This window comes from Zootoca vivipara, chromosome 5 (genome assembly GCF_963506605.1).
Source record: "Zootoca vivipara chromosome 5, rZooViv1.1, whole genome shotgun sequence".
In the NCBI taxonomy this organism is placed as follows: Eukaryota; Metazoa; Chordata; class Lepidosauria; order Squamata; family Lacertidae; genus Zootoca; species Zootoca vivipara.
Genome location: NC_083280.1, coordinates 94,268,459 through 94,289,448, shown reverse-complemented (window position 1 = coordinate 94,289,448; position 20,990 = coordinate 94,268,459). Strand labels below are relative to the sequence as shown.

Genomic DNA, 20,990 nt, shown 5'->3' with positions numbered 1-20,990 from the left:
CCAGCTTCTTGTAAGGGGAGATGAGAATGGTCATCTTTTATTGATTCATGCCCAAAAGTGAGCTGCTCCTTCATCCTTCATTTTATACCGGTGTTTCCCAAACTTTTTCTGGCCACCACCCCCGTGGTTCCACAAGCTCATCCCCAGTGCCTTCCCCTATAAAAAGACATTACTGAGAACAGTGGTTGGCTAAGGAAGATAATAACACAATAACACAATAAATATCAAAACAGCAACAATTTTATGTGCATTGACTCAAAATACAATTACAATTATTTTGTTTAATTCAACAAAATTGATGAACTTGATACCAGCTTTTCAAAGTCTGACAGTCATTTACAGCTCCAAAGCCTCCCTGTCGCCCCCCCCCCCGGCCTCTTAGTGCTTCCTTGGGTAATCCCACCGCTCCACAGTGAGTGGCAGTGCCCACTTTGGGAACCACTGGTTTATACTGTTCCCCCATACGGAAGATGAGTTAATGGCATGCTTAGCCTATACCTATCTATGCGGGTGGGACCCAAGTGGCGCTGTGGGCTAAGCCACTGAGCCTAGGGCTTGCTGATCAGAAGGTCGGCAGTTCGAATCCCTGTGACGGGGTGAGCTCCCGTTGCTTGGTCCCAGCTCCTGCCAACCTAGCAGTTCGAAAGCACGTCAAAATGCAAGTAGATAAATAGGAACCGCTATAGCGGGAAGGTAAATGGCGTTTCCATGTGCTGCTCTGGTTTGCCAGAAGCGGCTTTGTCATGCTGGCCACATGACCTGGAAGCTATAAGCCGGCTCCCTCGGCCAATAATGCGAGATGAGCGCGCAACCCCAGAGTCGGTCACGACTGGACCTAATGGTCAGGGGTCCCTTTACCTTTACCTTATCTATGCGGGTATGCAGATATCCAGGGGAGCAGACTTGGGTCCCAGGTTATGGGTGCCCAGTGTGTGTGACATCATGACATAAGATTGTGACATGACGTCATGACATCATGCACACACACACACACACACACACACACACACGGCCTTGGAACTTCACCACCACCACAAGTCAGGTTCCAAGGTCCTGCAAGGCCTTGGACAGTATCTCCAACATCTTGCGAAGCTTCGGATGGGATTTCTGGTGCTTCGCGAGGCACCAGACCTTGTGTCAGGGGCCCTGTGGTGTGAGTGCTGAGCACACACAACAATTTTTTGTAGGTGCTCAGGCACCCAGTGTTATTGATATTTTAGGGAGACTAGAGCAAGTGACTTCCCCACAGTTAGCTCTCTCACCACCCTGGGGTAGCTAGCAGCTGAAGTTGCACTACAGAGGCTGGCATGAACGGTTAAAACAAAACATTTATTTGACAAACAGCAAAAGAACTGACTTCTTCATAGAAGTTATCAGAGGCACACACAGACTTCACTTCTGATAGGAATAACCGACACCAACTGACACACAGTCACATGACCCTCTATGGAACATTACAGCAACCTCCCCCTTTCCATGTAACATTATGCACTATTATTATTACCAACCAACTGTCATTTTTGTATATACACGTGTTGTTGGAGGGGAGGGGATCGCCCCTTCCTTGCACCTTCATCTCCACGCTTGTGGAGAGGAGCTCAGGGTTGAGGTTTTAGGTGCTACACACACCCTAGTTCCATGTGGATTGAAAATCATCATTCATAGTTAGTGGAGCAAGTCCAAGGGGAAATAAAGAGAGTCTGAGCCAGTAGTTGAGTATGGTCACCCACACTCTAGCCTCCACTTTTAGGAAACCTGTCTCTAGTCTCAGGGTGGCATTAGGGACACATATTTGGACTTGTACAAGTTCTAGGGGTGCAAAATTGGAGAAGGGGCCCAGTTGGGCACCATAGAGAAGTTGTGCTATTGGTTTGGCTTCAGATAATTTGCCTCCTGCAGGTATATAGTGGCCATCTTGTTTTAAGAAATTTAAGGATTGCAGATGAACTCCTCTGAGCAATATCAGCAACATAATCCCCATGGGCTTTCCTACTGCCAGCAGAATGCAAAAATACCCCCAGATATTTGAAGCAAGACACCTGCTGAATCTTGTGACCATCTATGCTCCAAGAGCATAGGCCATTTGGCAAATGCCATGATCTTAGTTTTCTGATAGTTGAGTCCTCCTTGCAGTACTGTGTTAGTGCTCTCGGTGCTCTTTTGAAGCCAATAGGTGTTCTTGAACATAGCTGTCAACTCTCCCGTTTTTCGCGGGGAAACCCCGTATTTAAATCCGTTTCCCACTGTTATCCTGAATTGCAAAATATCCTGTACATCCCGTGGATTTATAAGAAAGCAGCTGCTGCCGGCAAGGGAGGCTCCTCAGCTGCGTAAATGTCCCAGATCCCGGCTGGCTGCTCGCTTACTTGGCTTGCCGATTTCTGGTGCCCAGACATGCGGACACCGGCAGCCCGGCACTGAAAGTCACTTCTGCGCATGTATGGACATGCACAGAACCGATATCCGGTGCCGCTCTGCCCATGCCTGGGCACCGGAAATCAGGCAAAGCCAGAACCAGAAGTCGCTTCTGCGCATGTCTGGACATGCGCAGAAGTGACTTCCAGTGCCGCGCTGCTGCTGATCCCTTATTTTCCCATCTGGAAGTTGACAGCTATGTTCTTGAAAGTATTGCTGCACCATCTGCTTACAGGAGTAACCGGCTGCTGTAACAAGTTATTCAAGAATTTATAAAGATTGATTGTCCAATCAATCTTTTCTCCTAAATACCCCACGAGGCTTTTACAGATGTGGACGTTGTAGCGTATGCAACTTCGCTCTACAGGTGAAGGAGTTTTCTAATGCTACGGGATACAAGTTTACGATTTACTCCTTCGCCACTTGTGGCACCTCACGAGTGGTATATATCATTAGATGTCCGTGCGGGCTCCTCTATGTGGGTCACACACTCAGACCGATTAAAGTTATAATTTCTGAGCATAGATCTAGAATTAGAAATAGTGTTCTCGATGCACCACTTGTTAGTCATTTTATAGAGGCATCACATACAGATCAAGATTTAACTTTCTTTGTGATATGGGTCTATTCTGGACCCTGGAGTTAGCCAAACAGAGACTAATGCAGCAAGAAATGAAGTTCATCTTCCTGTTTAATACTTTACATCCTAATAGTTTAAATGCTGATATAGACTACAACTGTTGTTGTTTTTTTAATCCCCCTGTGTGTGTTTATAATTGTTTAACTTGATTGAGCTTTGTCTTGTCTATCGGGCTGTCTCTTTAAGAGTCTGTAAGTATTACCTTTGATTGATTACACCTGTTATCAGACCTTTATATGTACTTGAGCTTTTTTCTGACGATAGGAGCATTATCTGGTGTTACACCTGGAGTTTTTAGTTTATACTCCGTCCTTGAAAGGTATGTACTTATATTGAGAAGATTATTACTGGTTTTTTGGGTGGTAAAAGACTGACTTGATATTCCTTTGATACATACCGTGTTTCCCCTTTTTTAAGACGTAGTCATTATATAAGCCATAGCAGGATTTCTAAGCAATTGCGCGATACAAGCCATACCCCGAAAATAAGACATACTGATAGACCCTTCACCCAGTAGCAATAACCCCCCTCCCGCCAGCCAACCCCCCCTTAAAAATATCTCCATTTTGCTGTCGCTCCACAGACACGTATTTCCTTTAAAAGCTTGTAAAAATGCACTGAAGAGCCGCAGCTGCTGGCTGCCGAAGCCTCGTGACCTCCGTGAGCGCGTCTGTCTCTCTCTCTCCCCCCGCCCCCTGCGTCTCTCTCTCTCTCTCTCTCTCTCTCACTCACACACACACACACACACACACACACACACAGAGAGAGAGAGAGAGAGAGAGAGAGCACCCACCTCTCGCTTCCCCCCACCTTTCCCTTCCATTCTATGCGCCCACCCCTGAGTTGCCTGTTGATTTCCTCTTGACGGGAGAGGGGCGATTGAATGCAAAGGCTGTTTTCCCTTTAAGGGAGAGATCTCCGTGTGCGCGTCTGTGTCCTCTGTCTCTCTGTCTCTCTGTCTCTCTGTCTCTCTCTCTCACACACACACAGAACCCACCTCTCGCTTCCCTCCACCTTTCCCTTCCATTCTATGCGTCCACCCATGAGTTGCCTGTTGATTTCCTCTTGACGGGAGAGGAGCGATTGAATGCAAAGGCTGTTTTCCCTTTAAGGGAGAGATCTCCGTGTGCGCGTCTGTGTCTCTCTGTCTCTCTGTCTCTCTCTCTCACACACACACAGAACCCACCTCTCGCTTCCCTCCACCTTTCCCTTCCATTCTATGCGTCCACCCATGAGTTGCCTGTTGATTTCCTCTTGACGGCAGTCTCCTGTGTCTGATTGTTGTCTCCTTGCAGCCTTCCTTTCTACCTTATGCTTGCTTGTCTGTGGAGCTGCCCCTTTAAGGATTTGTAAGTAGTCTGGATCGCAGTCCTTGCCTTGGGGACTTTTTTAAAAAAATTAAGGACTTTTTCCTTCTTGCTGTTTGTGAGCACAAAAGTTAAACTGCCGGTCCTAGCTTCCTTTACCCACAAAATTTTACCTTGCTAGCTCAATTGCTTCTTAATTGCTACCATTTACCAAGTCAGCAATCTTAATTGCTGTTTAGCTGGCTTCTTTGTTCTCAGCAGGTAGCTTCTTTGCTATCAGTGATAGCACTACAAAGTTCTGGTTACAGGTAGGTAGCCGTGTTGGTCTGGGTCGAAGTAAAATAAAAAAATTCCTTCAGTAGCACCTTAAAGACTCATACCAAAATAAAACTTAGTTGGTCTTTAAGGTGCTACTGAAGGATTTTTTTTATTTTAGCACTACAAAGTGTTACATTGTTGGAACTTAAGTCTTGGGCAGCTGGCTAGTAGAGATCCTTATTTGCTTTACTATAGGCTACTGCTAGGACTGTATCACACATTATACTGGTTTAGATTTAAGAAGCTCCAGTGTAGCAGATTGCTATTAAGTGAGTCCCCACATCAGAGGAGAGAGAGAGCAGCCCTTTGCGAACATCCCAGGGCTGGGGAGAGAGGGCTGGGCCAGGGACGCACACCTCCCTTCCCTCAGACTCATAATAAAAATACGAGTAAGACATCCCACCAAAAATAAGCCACCCTGTGGTTTTTTGAGAAAAAAAAGTAATAAGACGGTGTCTTAAAAAAGGGGAAACACGGTATCTACAAGCTTACTGAAGAAGCCAACTGTGGCGAAACAAGGTATATAACCTAGGAACCTTGGTCTTCACCTGTGGATATTCCCATGCCACGCCCGACCTTCATTCAGACGCATTGTTGCCACCTACCTAGACGTTGGTGAACACCTTATTCTGTGGAACTCAAGTATTTACATCTATTTTCATTCATCTCCATATGGATACCCTATATGAACTATGATATATGAACTCCGACTTATGACTGTGGACATTGCATTTATGTTGGACTAAGTCCTTTTTTTGATACTTTGCAACATGTGGTTGTGCTATTAATGTTATTTTACATTGTATTTATAAATTCTTGAATAACTTGTTACAGCAGCTGCTTACGCCTGTGTTAGCCTGTTTATATAATTGACAATTGTGTTCATAACTTGGTTATTTTTGTGTATGTTTGCACCATCCAGCAAGCTGGAGTGAAAGTTTATATGCCAGGAAGCTGGAGTGAAAGTTTATGTTGTGGAGATAGCCCACCATGGAATTAATGCAAAGTCTTCACAATCTACTTTTTGGTTCTCCAGAGGCACATGTGTGAAACAGGATGTGGATTCGATGGTCTTATTTGGCAGGGCTTTTATTAAAATTTTCCACTTCTCTGGCCCACCACAAGGTCTGAGGGACAGTTTATTTGCCGACCCTTGTCCCATGGTATGCTGGACACAAGCTATGAAGGCAGGGGTCAGCCTGACACTATTTTGCACCTTAGCTGTGGCCTCTCCTCCTCCCCCTCCCCTTCAGCTGCTCCTGACCATGTGCAAATCTAGACACCAAGGAAGTGGTCGAGTGTAGCTGAGCTCAGGGCTGGCTCTCCCTCCCATGAGGCTAGGAGGTCCTTCCTTCCTTCCGTATAGGTACTTTTAGGGTGTGCTTTAACCAATGCTTTTATTGCACCCCGTCATGGCCTTTCCCCGTGACTTGGCAGTTTAGAAATGCTCTTACATATTAAAAACATTTAAAGAAAAGAGAAAAGAAAAAAGACGGGCGAGCGAGAGCAGCAGCAGCCGCGCGAAAGCGCCAGAGGGAAGGGAAGGGAAGGCCTCTTGTCCAAACTTCAGGCCCACGAGGAGCGTTCAGAGAACGGCAGCCCCCGGCCGCCGGAGCCGGAACGAGGCGGCCAGTTCCCGGAGCAGAGCTGTCAAGTTCTCCCTTTTCTCGTGAGGAAGCCTATTCAGCACAAGGGAATTTCCCTTTAAAAAAAGGGAGAGCTTGACAGCTATGTCCCGGAGCCCCTCGGACTCCTCTGCCTCGGGACCAAGGGGCTTCTTCAGCCGGGAGTCGCTCGCTGCCTCCCTTCGCAGCGCCGCGCAGCGCCCGCTTGCCGGACTCCAAGGCGAGCGAAAGGCTCCCGGTTCCTGGGCAGGTCCGTTGGTGCGCAGGAAAGCCTCGCCTCGCCTGGCCCGGCCTGGCTCGGCCTCCCCTCCCCGCCTGGAGCCGCATCTCCGCCCTCCGCCCTCTTCCCTCAGGCGGAGCTCATTCCCGGGGATTGGTTTCCAATGACGCCATCGCTTTTATTTTTACACCGATGACCTCATTCCGGCAGCAGCAGCAGCAGCAGCGGCAGCAGCAGCTTGCAAGTTGACTGACCAGCAAAAACTCTTCTCTCTTTCTCTCCCTCCCTCCCTCCCTCCTTCCCTCCCTCTCCTCCTGTTCCTCCTCGTTTGCTTTGTTCCCCACATTCAGTTATTAAACGTGTTTGCTCTCTCCCTTTCATATGAGCCGCAGCTTTGGAGAAAGCGAGCGACCGGGCGACTGGTTCCCTGGCTGGCTCCCCTCAAGTCATCTTCCCCGAGGAAGAAAGAGCTCGAAGCACTTCCTCTCTCTCCTCCTCCTCCTCCTCCCCCCTCCTCCCGGCCCCCCTCCCCTCTTTCTCTCCAGCGGAGAGGGGAGTCCCTCTCTCTCCCCCGAAAGAGGAGGCTCCGAAGCGCACGGAAAAACCCCACCAAATCCCCCGCGGCTTGGAAGAAGGGAGACTTGAGAGTGTCTGGCAGAGTAAGAAGAGGCTGATGGCAGCTGCCAGTCCTTCTAAAGCCAAGCCCATTTAGAAAGAGGGAAAAAGTAAGTGCTGGTGGGGAGGGAGAAGAGGAGAAGGGGGTTGCGGGGGGGGGAAATGTCCTGTGCACCAATATGCAGCTCTGGGGTCACTGCCTGGAAGCCACATGGGTGGGAGTTATAAAAAACGTTTGGTGTGTCCCTCTCTCTCTAAAGAAAATGGAAACGAAATAAAAGGTTCTCCACCCCCTGTTATAAAGCACAGAAACAATCCTAGATTTCTTAGAAATATCTTCACTCCATGTCTTCTCCATTGTGGACTTGAGTTGAAGGCCTGCTCTTCCTCCTTTAAATAGTTCTGCTGTAAGATGGTTTTATTATTTTACACACACACACACACACACACAGTTATTTCAGTAAGGATGAGAAACTACATATATACAAAGATTTTATGTGTGCTTCTGTGTGTGAGAGGGGAAAAGTTATATTCTTGCTACTATTAGTATTGTTTTTATGATCTCTTGTTCCTATTCTGTTCCTTATGTTCTCCAGTTACTTTGCAGGTTGGTTTGTCCTTTAGGATTTTTATCTGTTGTTTGTATGCAGTCCCCTCTCATGGAATTGGAGAGGATCCGTGTGAGGCGCCACTAAAAACAAATATTTAAATGAAATATCTTATAAGATCTTTTTAAAAATGATCTTTTGTTTTTCAAATATCCAGGCACCTGTTCCTCTAGTTTTCAGTATCATGGCCTCAGGTTATTCACAGAGGACAAAACATGCAGACTTTTACGATATTAAATCTTTTACATAGGAAAATGGGGCAGAAGAAGGAATGTGCCCCAGAAATGCAGAATTGTCTAGAGATCATGCTGGGTCAAATAATAGTTTATTGATCATCTTATAGTACATATCTGTGTAGAAGTAAATTTTGTTGAGTTCAATGGGATTTAAGTCAGTGGGTACTCAAGGATTGCAGCTTAGTCCATGGGGAGGTGGTGGACTCTCCTTCCTTGTATGGCTTAGTTGAAATGCTTGCACTGCACCTGATGGCCCTTCCAGCTCCACAGTTCTAGGATTCTAGGATGTCTGGATATTGTAGAATGGACACAATTAGTGCTGCTTCCCTTTCCTCCCTGCCGGAACTGCTGTGCCTATATCAGCTGCTCTAAAGTCTCCTTATCAATAAAACTCTGTTGGAAGCTTCACCTGGTGGATTTCTGCTTATCAAAGGATAGGGGGACCCTCCTCACAAAGATTAATTATTCTTGCTTCTAGTCTTTATGAGGAAATATTACAGTTTTGACTAATTTAAATAAAGTGCTACATGTATCTAGTTCCACTAAAGTACCATCCCAGAGAGATTGGAACACTTTTAAGAAAACTCTGTATTGCGGTAAAAGAAACAAAGAGAAATACTGTAGTTGGTGACTAACCTGTTGTTTTCTGTTCAGGGATTAGTTGATTTTATTTTTAATTTTGGCCACCCTCATTTGGCTGATTGTTAAAAAAAATATTGTAGGGCCCTCTGCAAAAATGTCATTGGCAGAGAGAGAAATATCCTAGCCTGTTGATAATTTGCTGAATAAGATATGTGCAGTAATTCTATTGTAGACAGTTTTGGCCCACAAACAGAGGTTTAGTTTCACTTATTAATTATATGTAAAAAGAAATATATTGAGCTGTTAATTCTCAATCTATACATACGTAGTTGTCTGGAAACACTGTAGTTCCACATTGGTGTGTTCAATATTGTAACCATTGCAATACTTTACTTCCATACTACTTAGAAATTATACCAGTAGATGAGTAACTTGTGAATTGACAATTTGGACAAAACAGGACTTGAGGAAAATGATCATATACTTGTTGAAGGCAACAAAGTTTTAATGCTTGCCTTAGTGCAGGAATTGGTTTGTTTTTAAATTGCAAATATGTACACCTGTTTGGAATATATGTCTAATTAATAAAATGTTGATTTCAGAAAAGATAATCTGGCAGCACAATATAACCTACATACATGGCTGTCTTGAGTGAGAAGATACTTAGCTGATCATGGCAATTAGACATCAACTTCTCAATGCAGCTTTAGGGCAGCTCATGTCTGCGGTGACTGTGTGCAGGTTGCCACTGACTGCAGCATTTAGTGCTTGATTCTAATGAATATAGGATGGAGGGAAGGTACCAGTACAAGCAACAAAAACAAGAGCACTGTGCAAGAATCAGTTAGTTAAGGTCCACATTTTTCATGAGACAATTCCTAGCTGATCTGATTTAATGGAGTTGGAAGTTATCTAGCTGTACCCTGTGCTTGATGCAGAAAATTCAGAACTAAAGCATCCAGACTCTGGTTGAAGACTGCTAGACCATAGACTGGATCTTCTAGACCAGGGGTGGCCAACTCCCAAGAGACTGCAATCTACTTACAGAGTTAAAAACTTGCTGTGGTCTACCTCCTTTTTGGGGGTTCAGGTCAAAGTTGTTGAGCTTTTTTGGGGAGGAAGGCCCGTTTTTAAGGCATTCAGATCAAAGTTGTTGTTGAGCTTTTTTAGGGAGAAGGAAAGCGCCATTTGGGGGGGGTGCAGGGCAAAAATAATTGAGCTTTTTTTAGGGGAGCCAAAGTTGTTGAGCTTCTTTGGGGGGAGCCAGTGATCTGCCATTGATCTACCACAGGCGTCCAGTGATCTACTGGTAGATCACGATCTACCTGTTGGACGTGCCTGTTCTAGACGCACCAAAAAAAGTGTTTCAGGAAACTGTGTTGTAAACTTCATAAAGGGAAATCACATTGGAGAAAGATGGGACTCCACAGTGTTACAACACATATAAAGCACTTTTTCTTTACCAACATAGCTGAGTCCATAGGCAAGAGCCTTAGTTCTATCCAACTGCTCATATCATCAAGACATTTCTCCTGAAGTTCAGCTGGAGACTCTTTAATTGTAACCTGAGCCCTTTAGATCTTGTCTTGGAGCAAAAAGAGCAAGTCTTTGCCCCCTTTTGGTGACAACCCTTCAGGTATAGTATTCCCCATCAGTCTTTTCCAGGCTAAACATAGTCAGTTTCTTTCATCTTTCCTCCTAGGACTTGTTTTCCATACCATTGAACATTTCTGTTGGTTGCTTCTGAATCCATTCCAATATGCCTATACCTTTCTTAAAGTGTGGTGCTTGGAACTGGACATAGTACTCCAGATGCAATTGTACTAATGCAGAATAAAGTGGATATTTTACACCTCAAGACTTGGAAACCGTTAAAATCACATTATCCTTTATTGTAACTATGCTGCACTGCTGATTTATATTTGGCTTGTGATTGACTACCATCCCAAGTTCCTTTTCACATGTAGCACTGCCAAACCAGGTATCTCCTATCCTGCACGTTTTTATTTTTAGCCCAAATGCAGAATGTTGCATTTTCCTCTCTTTTTAAGTTGGTTTCATAGAATTGTAGAGTTGGAAGGGACCCCAAGGATCATCAAGTCCACCCCCCTGCAATGCAGGAATCTCAGCTAAAGCATCCATGACAGATGGAGAACCAACCTCTGCTTAAAAACCTCCAAGGAAGGAGAGTCCACAACCTCCCAATGGAGACCGTTCCTTTGTCAAACAGCTCTTATTATCAGAAAGTCCTTCCTGATGTTTAGTTGGAATCTTCTTTCATGAGATTTCCTTTTCCTTTTTGTCAGTTTCAGACCAGTCTCCTATCAAAGTCATTTTGAATTTTATTGCTGTATTCTGAGGAGGTGGTAGATGTTGCTCAGAGTTTTTGTCATCTGTAAACTTGCTAAGGATTTTCTCTACCCCATCACCAAAATAACTGAATGACATCTTGAAAAGTTTTGGGCCCGCAACAGAGCCTCCCCCCCCCATTTGATGAGAAATCATAGATGAGCACTCATTGAGTATTGTTTGTATCACCATCTATACTATAAACAGTTTGCTAACCAAAATATCTTCTGTCTCCTGAGAAATCTCTATGTGGGACAAGAAGCTAGAGTTAGAAATTGATATGGAACAACTGATTGGTTCAAAACTGGGAAAGGAGTACAACAAGGCTGTATATTGTCTCCCTGCTTATTTAACTTATATGCAGAATTCATCATGCGAAAGGCTGGACTGGATGAATCCCAAACTGGAATTAAGATTGCTAGAAGAAATATCAACAACCTCAGATATGCAGATGACACAACCTTGATGGCAGAAAGTGAGAAGGTATTAAAGAACCTTTTAATGAGGGTGAAAGAGGAGAGCGCAAAATATGGTCTGAAGCTCAACATCAAAAAAAACAAGATCATGGCCACTGGTCCCATCACCTCCTGGCAAATAGAAGGGGAAGAAATGGAGACAGTGAGAGATTTTACTTTCTTGGGCTCCTTGATCACTGCAGATGGTGACAGCAGTCACGAAATTAAAAGACGCCTGCTTCTTGGGAGAAAAGCAATGACAAACCTAGACAGCATCTTAAAAAGCAGAGACATCACCTTGCTGACAAAGGTCCGTATAGTTAAAGCTATGGTTTTCCCAGTAGTGATGTATGGAAGTGAGAGCTGGACCATAAAGAAGGCTGATCGCCGAAGAATTGATGCTTTTGAATTATGGTGCTGGAGGAGACTCTTGAGAGTCCCATGGACTGCGAGAAGATCAAACCTATCCATTCTGAAGGAAATCAGCCCCAAGTTCTCACTGGAAGGACAGATCCTGAAGCTGAGGCTCCAATACTTTGGCCACCTCATGAGAAGAGAAGACTCCCTGGAAAAGACCCTGATGTTGGGAAAGATGGAGGGCACAAGGAGAAGGGGGCAACAGAGGACGAGGTGGTTGGACAGTGTTCTCGAAGCTACCAACATGAGTTTGACCAAGCTGCAGGAGGCAGTGGAAGACAGGAGTGCCTGGCGTGCTATGGTCCATGAAGAGTCGGACACGACTAAACAACAAAACCAAAATGTGTGCTGAAATCAAGATTACTTGATCCAGAGTTTTCCTAGAATCCACCAAGATTTTTTAAGAGTTAAAATTAATCTGGCAGGATCTATTCTTGACAAATCCATGCTACTGTCTGCTAATCACAACATCGTTAAAACACTTAGAAATTGACTCCTATGTGCAACTTTATAACAATAATGAAGCCAGAATAACTGCTGAGAGAGTCCTGCGCATTACCAGAATACATTATTCCAGATATTCATTCATGTTGTGCTTATACTCTTGACAATGCTTCTTCGCTCATCTACTTTCATCTTGGTTTTGCAATAGCCATGTGCTTGGGTGCTTGTGGCAAGTAAGAATTGCTTCCAGGTGACAACACAAATTTAAAAAGACTGTTATGGCATGTTCAAACAAATGACTTAATTTTGGAGGTGTGTAGGCTAGTGAGTTCATAATTTTTCTGTGGTCTATTAATTGGCTATTAACTTCTGTGGATTTATTTGCAAGGCAGGTTTCATCCAAGTTTGTAGCACTCTGTCAGAACTGGCTGCAGGTTCCCAGTGCTGATTAATACTTATTTTCCAATGATTTGATCAGTTCTGCATGGTTATAAGTGGTCAATATGAAAAAATAAATGAAGGAATGCATTATTCAAATGTTAAGTATGACTGCTTACCAAAGGATTATTTGAGCAAAAATATCTATATCTGTAGCTAGCTATGCTCGCATATCACACACAAACACTGATTTTATTTTATTTTTAAATAACTTACCAAATTAGCTGTTACCAAACAGTAACTAATATATTGGAGTCATTGTTACTTTGACTTCTTTAATCTGTTCTGTGAGCTTAAGCTCTTGACAAGGCAAACATCATATACCGTAGTACAGATTCACAATGAGTGTTTACTAGGCAGCCTGTGCTCCTTAAAGTGTGCACTGCTGCAGCAGCACATGAATTGATGGGGTCTCCCCTTCCCCCCCCCCCTAGATCATGTTGGTAATCTTCTCTTAATCAAATATATGCATGTGGATCTGGGGGCAGTAAAAGAGCTGCTCAATATTTTCTGTAGGTAGTTTAGAATGTTCAAAGTGCTTCATGACACATGCCAGCAATTCTGTAAGTTGTCTTTATATGGCTGGTTATAGAATGAATCTGAGAGAAAAGTGAAATTGGAAAGCATCCTGGACCCTGCTTAGCTTTGCAAATGTACTACCGGTCTATGGATATACATCTCCCCTTCACCAGGGTCCCAGTGTGTATGAAGCAATTCCAACTCCTGCACAATTTCCCTCTCTCATCTTCTTGGCCCCATAAGCTCATAAGAGCAGTATAGTAGCATCCTCAGGCTGTCTGCTCTGAGTCTTCTCAGCTTCTAGTTTTGTTCAGGTCTCTAGCTTGGCTTTGTAAATGTGAGACAACTCACTGCTTTTCCCCCACCTTTGTACCACCTCTTCTCTCCCCTTTTTCCTTCAGCCTGTAGCCTGTAGCCCTGGTGCTGATTCTGCACCCTTTAAAACATGCTGTATCTGTTTGTGTTTTCCTGTGAGCATTGATCTTGTAAGCTGCAAATAGCTTAGCTGTTGTTTCAGCAGCAACCTGAGATGAATTCTTCCAAGTCAGAGGAAGGAGGACAACATGGCAGCCTTGGGCCAGGTAGCTGCTACCGGTAGCACCACAGGCTGTTCTTGTGAAAGTGCCCCACCTGGAGCAGTCACTGAGTTTCCCTCCCCCTCGCTGTTCCTCATCTGGGAGCCCCACAGCCAGCATGCCAAGCATGGTCAAACAAAACCAGGCTTTCTTGAACCCGGGCCAGAGACTCAGTTTGGCACCCACACCCACCTTCCAGCACACATTTGCATACACAATGCGCACATCCACACACCCCTCAACACATTTGTTCTTAAAGCACATAAAAAAGCAGATCTCCTTAGAGAGTAATTGATCATTTGAGGAATCCTAAGAAGTATTATGACTGTAAAAGTAAGTTGTTTGTCAAAAGTAGAACTTCCATGTGCAGCAGTTATAATTATAATTATTTATACCCTGCCCATCTGGCTGGGTTTCCCCAGCCACTCTGGATGGCTTCCAACAAAATATTAAAAATACAATAAAGCATCAGACATTTAAAACTTCCCTAAACAGGGCTGCCTCCAGATGTCTTCTAAAAGTCAGATAGTTGTTTATTTCCTTGATATGGGGCCTTCCACAGGGTAGGCACCACTACTGAGAAGGCCCTCTGGCTGGTTCCCTGTAACTTCACTTCTTGCCAGAAGGCCCTGGGAGCTGGACCTCAGTGTCTGGGCTGAATGATGGGGGAGGAGACGCTCCTTCAGGTATACCGGGCTGAAGTCATTTTCAGATTATCTGAGGTCTGAGTAAATCCTATTGGACTCAGTGGCACTTACTTCTGAGTAATAATGCTTAAGATTGCAGTATACAACTGCACAATCTTTACACAGTTGCCTAGGAGTAGGCTCCATTCAGTGGGACTTCTGCGTAGACATGTAAAGACTTGCAGTGTTAAAACTCTTAAAGAATAAAATAAAAGAATAAACAATAACAGACTATACACTCCACAAGTTTCCTTAAAAAATGCTGGCTGCTGATCCACTGCAATTCAAGAATTTAAAGTGGATTGGCTACATTTTCCTTCAAAATTAAAGGAAGGGAGGTCAGCATCACATTTCTTTCATTGCAGGTATTTTATTTTCAATATAAAGAAGACTGTTTTTGTAGCTGATTGTTTGCAGCAGTGCCCTCTTTATGTATTCACATTTACTTTATGTAAACATGTACCGTGTTTCTCCGAAAATAAGACACCATCTTATATTTATTTTTCCTAAAAACAACAACACTATGGCTTATTTTCAGGGGATGTCTTTTTTTAAAAATTAAGTATGGTACAGTTTAACCTACAAGGTTAAACTGCCTATCAGTGTGGCTTATTTTGGGAGTATGGCTTATTGCGGTACTTCACCTCACACACTATGTCTTCAACTGCTTCTAGTTTCTTAGGTGCTTCTGGGGCTGGCTCAGGGTGCAATTCCCTGTCCCTCTTTGTGCCTCCAGTCTCATCCCCTGAAGAAAGGGAGTCTGACCTCAGTGTCACCGTAATACTGTATTGAGGGCATTGATTTATGCTACAAGTTCTGTATCCAAGATCTTACCTCATGTCAACCTGATGTCTTTTGTGCTCTCATTTCTTGACTACCTTTTGGGCATGTTTAGGCAGCCATACTTTGTGTATGATACTTTAAGACTGTGCAAAAGTTTCTTTGAGATAGCTGCTTGCATTAAGCCATTCTCTCTCACTCACAGACATAGCAACATTGGAGCTGCTTCCCACATCACAGAGGTGTGTGAGCAAATATCACAGCCATGAGATTATTGGAGCTGCCTTACACTGAACCAGACCATAGGACCATTCTAGACCATGATTTCTGCTCTGGCTGAATTTCTGCTCTTGAGAGTCTTGAGCAAAGGCCATTTTCTACCTTTCTACTCAAGATCCTCATTGGCAATTTCAGGGATTGCATATTCCAAGCATTTACTATTTATTTATTTATTTAGATGCCTTACGGCTACCTTTAAATGGTGCTTAAGGTGACTATGAACATTTAAAAACACAAGAAAAACCCTTAAAAACTGTTGTTAAAAGAAGAAGAGGAAGAGGAAGAGGAAGAGGAAGAGGAAGAGGAAGAGGAAGAGGAAGAGGAAGAGGAAGAGGAAGAGGAAGAAGAAGAAGAAGAAGAAGAAGAAGAAGAAGAAGAAGAAGAAGAAGAAGAAGAAGAAGAAGAAGAAGAAGTGGCAGCATGGTAGATATTGGTTCATTTATAGCATTTCTATATTGCCTTTTTATCAGTGATTAATGAAAACATCAGAGTCTCTGTAAAAACCAAGGCTTTACCCAAAGGGAAGGAACCAGTTGGGCAGGAAAGCCAAAGACTCATGACCCACATGGCCACACAAGATTTCACAAGGAAGCAGAGTTCAGATCTGGGAAGTGTCCCTTTTTAACGCTTCACAGAAACACTTGCCCATAAAGAAACACAGTGTTGCTCTTGGGCTTGACTTAAGGACAAAAGTGCCTGCAACATGTAAATCTGTGCAACAAAGCAGTGCGTTTTTTCCTCCTGTGGTGGCCCTGAAATGATGGAAGTTCATTTTATCACTTGTTTCTTTTGGGAAATAAATAAAGATGTTCCTATTTCCTTCTTGAATTTATGTTATTTCTGCTGGTGGTTTCTTAAGCTAGCTTTTTTGTTTTAAATTGGCTTTTATGTTTTTTGTGTATTTCAGTTGATGTTCTTACTTTGTAAACGGACTTTGAAATTTTCTTGAAGGGTTGTTTATCAGTGACATTGAGAGCAGACATCTCCTTTCCTACCTCTGTCAAGTCAAACCAGCTCTGGGAGGGGCAGCTCAGAAGAAAGAAGGGGGGCTTGGCTTTTCAGCTGCTTTCCATTCCCTACTACTAGGTTCCCAGGTGCATGCTTGCAATATAAAACAACACACCCTTGATCTATGGATAGAGGAGCTTGGTGAGGTGCTCACAGTTATTATGAAAGGATCCTTTGCTGGGTGTGTGAAAAGTTAAGATATTATTCAGGGAATCTTCAGCTTCTAATAGCAATCATTCCTGCTATTACAGTGGTATCTTGGGTTACAGATGCTTCAGGTTTCAGACTCCGCTAACCCAGGTACTAACCGAGGTACTATTTGTACCTCGGGTTAAGAACTTTGCTTCAGGATGAGAACAGAAATTGTGTGGCGGCAGCAGTGGGAGGCCCCATTAGCTAAAGTGGTTCTTCAGGTTAAGAACAGTTTCAGGTTAAGAACAGACCTCCAGAACGAATTAAGTTCTTAACCCAAGTTACCACTGAAGTTTCCTTGGGGTGGGGGGTGGGCAATGGATGCAATGACTTATTGGAAACTGTTGTTAGAACTCCCTAGTGGAAATCTTTTTGGCTCTTTGTATATTACTTTTTCTTCAATGACTGTAGCAGGTCCACGTTTTGGAGGAGGAGAAAGGAATTTAGGCTGGAGGCTTGTGTGTAAGAGAACAGGGTTTGTCCTTTCCTTGTGCTCCATTTGTGGTTTGCTACTGAGCCAAGAGTGACCTTGTGTCCATTTTGTGTTTCTGCGAAATGCTCTTGTAGATTTTTTATAACTGAGGTGGGATTTAAGAAGAAGGGGGTGGGGGGTGAAAAGTGTAATTAGTTTCCAGAGTAAAAAACTCTCCCCACTCCTCCCAATTTTGTTTTACTCAGCAATCAAGTTGTAGGGACAGTGATTTTTCCTCCAAGATACCTTGCCTCTGCCTTTTTTTTCTCTCTCACTCCTTTGGGCTTCCTCTTGAGTAAGGGCCAGCTGATGTTCACAGCCTATTGGTAGGATTAGGGTGTGAGTCACTTGATGCAGTAATTGCCAAAATTGTCTGGCCACAGATTTTGTCCAGTGGAGTTGCCAAATTAGCTAGGCAATAAGGCATCATTGGAAGTGGTCACTTCTAGTATCACTAAGCATTAAATTCTGCTGACTTTCACTAACATTTAAAGTGTTTTATGAATAAATTACAGAAATATAAAAATAAAGTTAAAATGCTTTTGTATTATGAAACAGCTAATATGACATAAGTACTCTTCGGGCAGCTGGCTCTCCTGCCCCAAATACCACTGCAACTTCCGAGGGTCTGTAGGCTAAACAGTGGAGGTGACAATATGCTGAAGCAAACATTATGGATCTCTGACCCCATGCGATACAGGGTCATGTCTGGACAACCAGGTCATCCCCAAGACTAGTTCTGAAGACAAAAATTTGGGATGAACTGGGGGGTGATCACTACAGCAAAGTGAAGAAGAACTGGAAGAGAGAGATCTAACAGACTCTCTCTTGCTGGAAAGTGTCCAGCCTATCAATCCAAGGTCAGGTAGAGCAGTTAAGGTGGCTACACAGAAAGCACAGTGGTTGCAAGATCAGGTTGCAAGAGGCGGAAGTGACTAGGGAGGAAGTGGGTGGAGAATGGCTGCTTTCTTTTGCTGTGATCCACTTTAAATGGTAAGCAACCCTTTTCGCTCTGTCCTGCTTCTCTACAGCCAAAGTGGGGGAGGAAGCCAAGTCCCCGAAGCCTGACAGGTGCCTTAGAGCAGTGTTTCTCAACCTTTTTTGGGCCACGGCACACTTGTTCTATGAAAAAAAATCCCGCGGCCCACCAACTCTGTGCCGCCCTATATTTAGTTTAGTTTGGAGGGGAGACGTAAAGCATGCCACTGAAGAACTGCTGCGCGGTAGCCAGGCGGACCCACCAGGCGCAGAGCCTGCGGAGCGAGCGGGGACACGCACAGACCCCAGGCGGGCAGACACGGGCACGCAGCTGCCGCCGCCTCCCCCCCAGCCGCCCCAGGCAGCAGCCGCCGCTCTGGCCCGGTGAAGGGAAGCCCTGCGCAGCCTTCCCCGCCTACCTCCTCCTCCCCAGGCGGCGGCGCCCTCTCTGGCCTCCGGCTGGATGCCGACTCTAAATTTTGCCGCGACATGCGGCGACGAGAAGGGCGATTTGCAGTGTCACGTGCCTAGCGGCCACCAATAGCCATCGCTGACCCGCCGGAAAGGAAGCTTCCTTTCCGGCGGGTCAGCAACGTGACAATGCAAATCGCCCTTCTCGTCGCGGCACAGTAGTGTGCTGCGGAACACCGGTTGAGAAACGCTGTCTTAGAGCTTGCTTATATTTAGCAATCCATTATCTTACACAGCTACATGAAAATGTAGCATGTTAAATGAAGCATTACTTCCCACCTCCAGAGCTAAAATAAGGTTATTTTTGTTGTTTTTTTAGGGTTGTTTTGGCCCAGTTCTGTGTTCAGGTGATCATCTCATTGACTCTCATTGACTGGATACTTAACATTTGCTGGTGGTTTCATGTGTTGATTTGCATGTACAGTCATACCTCGGGTTACAGACGTTTCAGGTTGTGCATTTTCGGGTTCCGCACCGTGCCGAACCCGGAAGAACCGGAATGGGTTATGTGAGGGACAAGGGGTATCGCGAAGCCCCTCCCCTCCTGAGTTCCAGCCCAGCCCCGAGCGAGGCTGAAAAGAGGGAAAGCTCCAGCTCAAGTGGGGAAACAGGAAGTGGTGTCCAAGGCTCTGGCAGGGTAGAAGAGCCATCGTCCCAGGTGGGACAGGAAGGGGGAAGGAAGGGGGGCAGACCCGTCCCCCCAACTCCGGAATTGCGCAGAAAACGTCGGGGGAAGAGGATGGGTCTCCCCAAGTTGTTATGCTGGCGCAAGACGCGCCAAAAGCCACTTGGAGGTTCTGATTCAAGCTGAGCAGATGTGTCTTTGTAAATAGCACTGCCATTAGCACTGTAAATACTCAGCACCAATAAAAGATAAAATGCAGAGCTGTGTAGAGTCGTTACTCTGAAGTAGCCCACTCCGGCCACCGTGACAGGTTACTTCCGTGTTTTGGCACTCACGCATGCGCAGACATGGCACTGCAGGTTGTGAACGCTGTGAGTTGTGAACGTGGCTCCTGCATGGATCACATTTGCAACCCAAACATCCACTGTACAAGCAGGTCCTCACATGCTGCAACCCAGCAGTTCTGTCTCATCTTACACCACCTCACCTCAGATGCAACATTCTTCACAAAGAGCACCTCTCATGCACTGTAGGCCAGAAGGGGCAACATACAACTAAAGGGGTTGTGGGGTGTAGCTTCCCCTGCAATACAGTATAAGGTGATGTGGCTTCCCCCATCCCTGATGTTAGATGTCCATACCTGAGACAGGGAAATCTGCATGCATAGGCTTCTGCGGCTCTGATGATGCGTAGCTAATGGTCATCAGGAGCAAGGGATGCTACACAAGCTTGGAGGCAGGGCTGTTGATGGAGTCCCAGCCCTTTTAATCATGTGATATCCTTTAGGTGCATGACACAGGAAGGGGGATAGGGTCTCTGACCCGAGAAAAGCTAGCTTCAGAATATTCCAGAACTTTAGCTGGAAAACCGTTGCTCACTTCCTCCTTCCCCCAAAGGGAAAATCCAGCATGAGTGTCCTGCTTGAAGATTTGTTTCTAACTGCAGCATTATCTAAGCAGAATGACAGTCTAGCCCAGTGGTTCCCACGGAATGCACCCAGGGGGTCCACGGCCCCATCCCTTGCCTCCCCCCAAACTAGGCTTTGTCTTTTTGCATGGTAATGTCAGGCTTCAGGGACTCGGCTTCCTTCCCCCCTTTGGCAGTAGATAAGCAGAACAAAGTGAAAGGAGTATCTTACCAGTTAGAAATTCACAGCGAGAGAACAACAGATCCATTCCTTGGAATGAAGGTGCTCCCAATTAAGGGTTCCACCCATTTCCCCCTTCGTCACCCACTTCCTTTCCCCATCCTGTACTTCCCAGCTTCTGCCTTCTGAACTATGTCTCTCTGCAAACCACTGTTCCAAATCTATACTACTTCCCTGCTCCTGGGAAGATTCAGGATCCTGGTCAGGAACAGGGGGGAGGGGGAGGGGGAGGCTCCCACCATTCCTCCTCAGTGCAGCTCTCCTCAGCACGGTACCTGGCAAGTAATACCACAAATTTTATTGTCTGTTTTAGTGCTGTGCGGTTTTTCAATATGTTGGCCAAAAACGGTTTTGAAATCACACTTTGATAACGATTTTGACCTGGTAATAAGCAGCAATATATTACTCCTTGCTCGAGGGAGAGCAGGGCAGCCAGTTTCAAGGCACTGCTGATATCGCACAATGATCTTAGCTGATCCCACTGCTGATCGGAGCTGCCTTCCTTCATGCTGAGGGAGACCAAGGCAGTCAACAGCGCTGCAGCCTTCCCTCGCACTGACATCGCTCTCGTGTCAAGGCACAGTGGCAT

The 20,990-nt window shown here is 45.0% G+C and overlaps 2 protein-coding genes across 2 annotated transcripts in view; one reads left to right on the top strand and one right to left on the bottom strand.

Annotated features, from left to right (window-relative positions):
• Positions 1-3,846: 3,846 nt before the first annotated feature.
• The window catches only part of BORCS5 (BLOC-1 related complex subunit 5), a 93,671-nt gene continuing 76,527 nt past the window's right edge, over positions 3,847-20,990 (bottom strand). The window contains exon 5 of the transcript XR_009557655.1: positions 3,847-4,727. The gene's annotated coding sequence lies outside the window, so the exon portion shown is untranslated. The remainder of the gene's footprint in view (positions 4,728-20,990) is intronic.
• Positions 6,717-20,990, top strand: part of DUSP16 (dual specificity phosphatase 16) — a 46,624-nt gene continuing 32,350 nt past the window's right edge. Inside the window, exon 1 of the mRNA XM_035102250.2 lies at positions 6,717-7,250. The gene's annotated coding sequence lies outside the window, so the exon portion shown is untranslated. The remainder of the gene's footprint in view (positions 7,251-20,990) is intronic.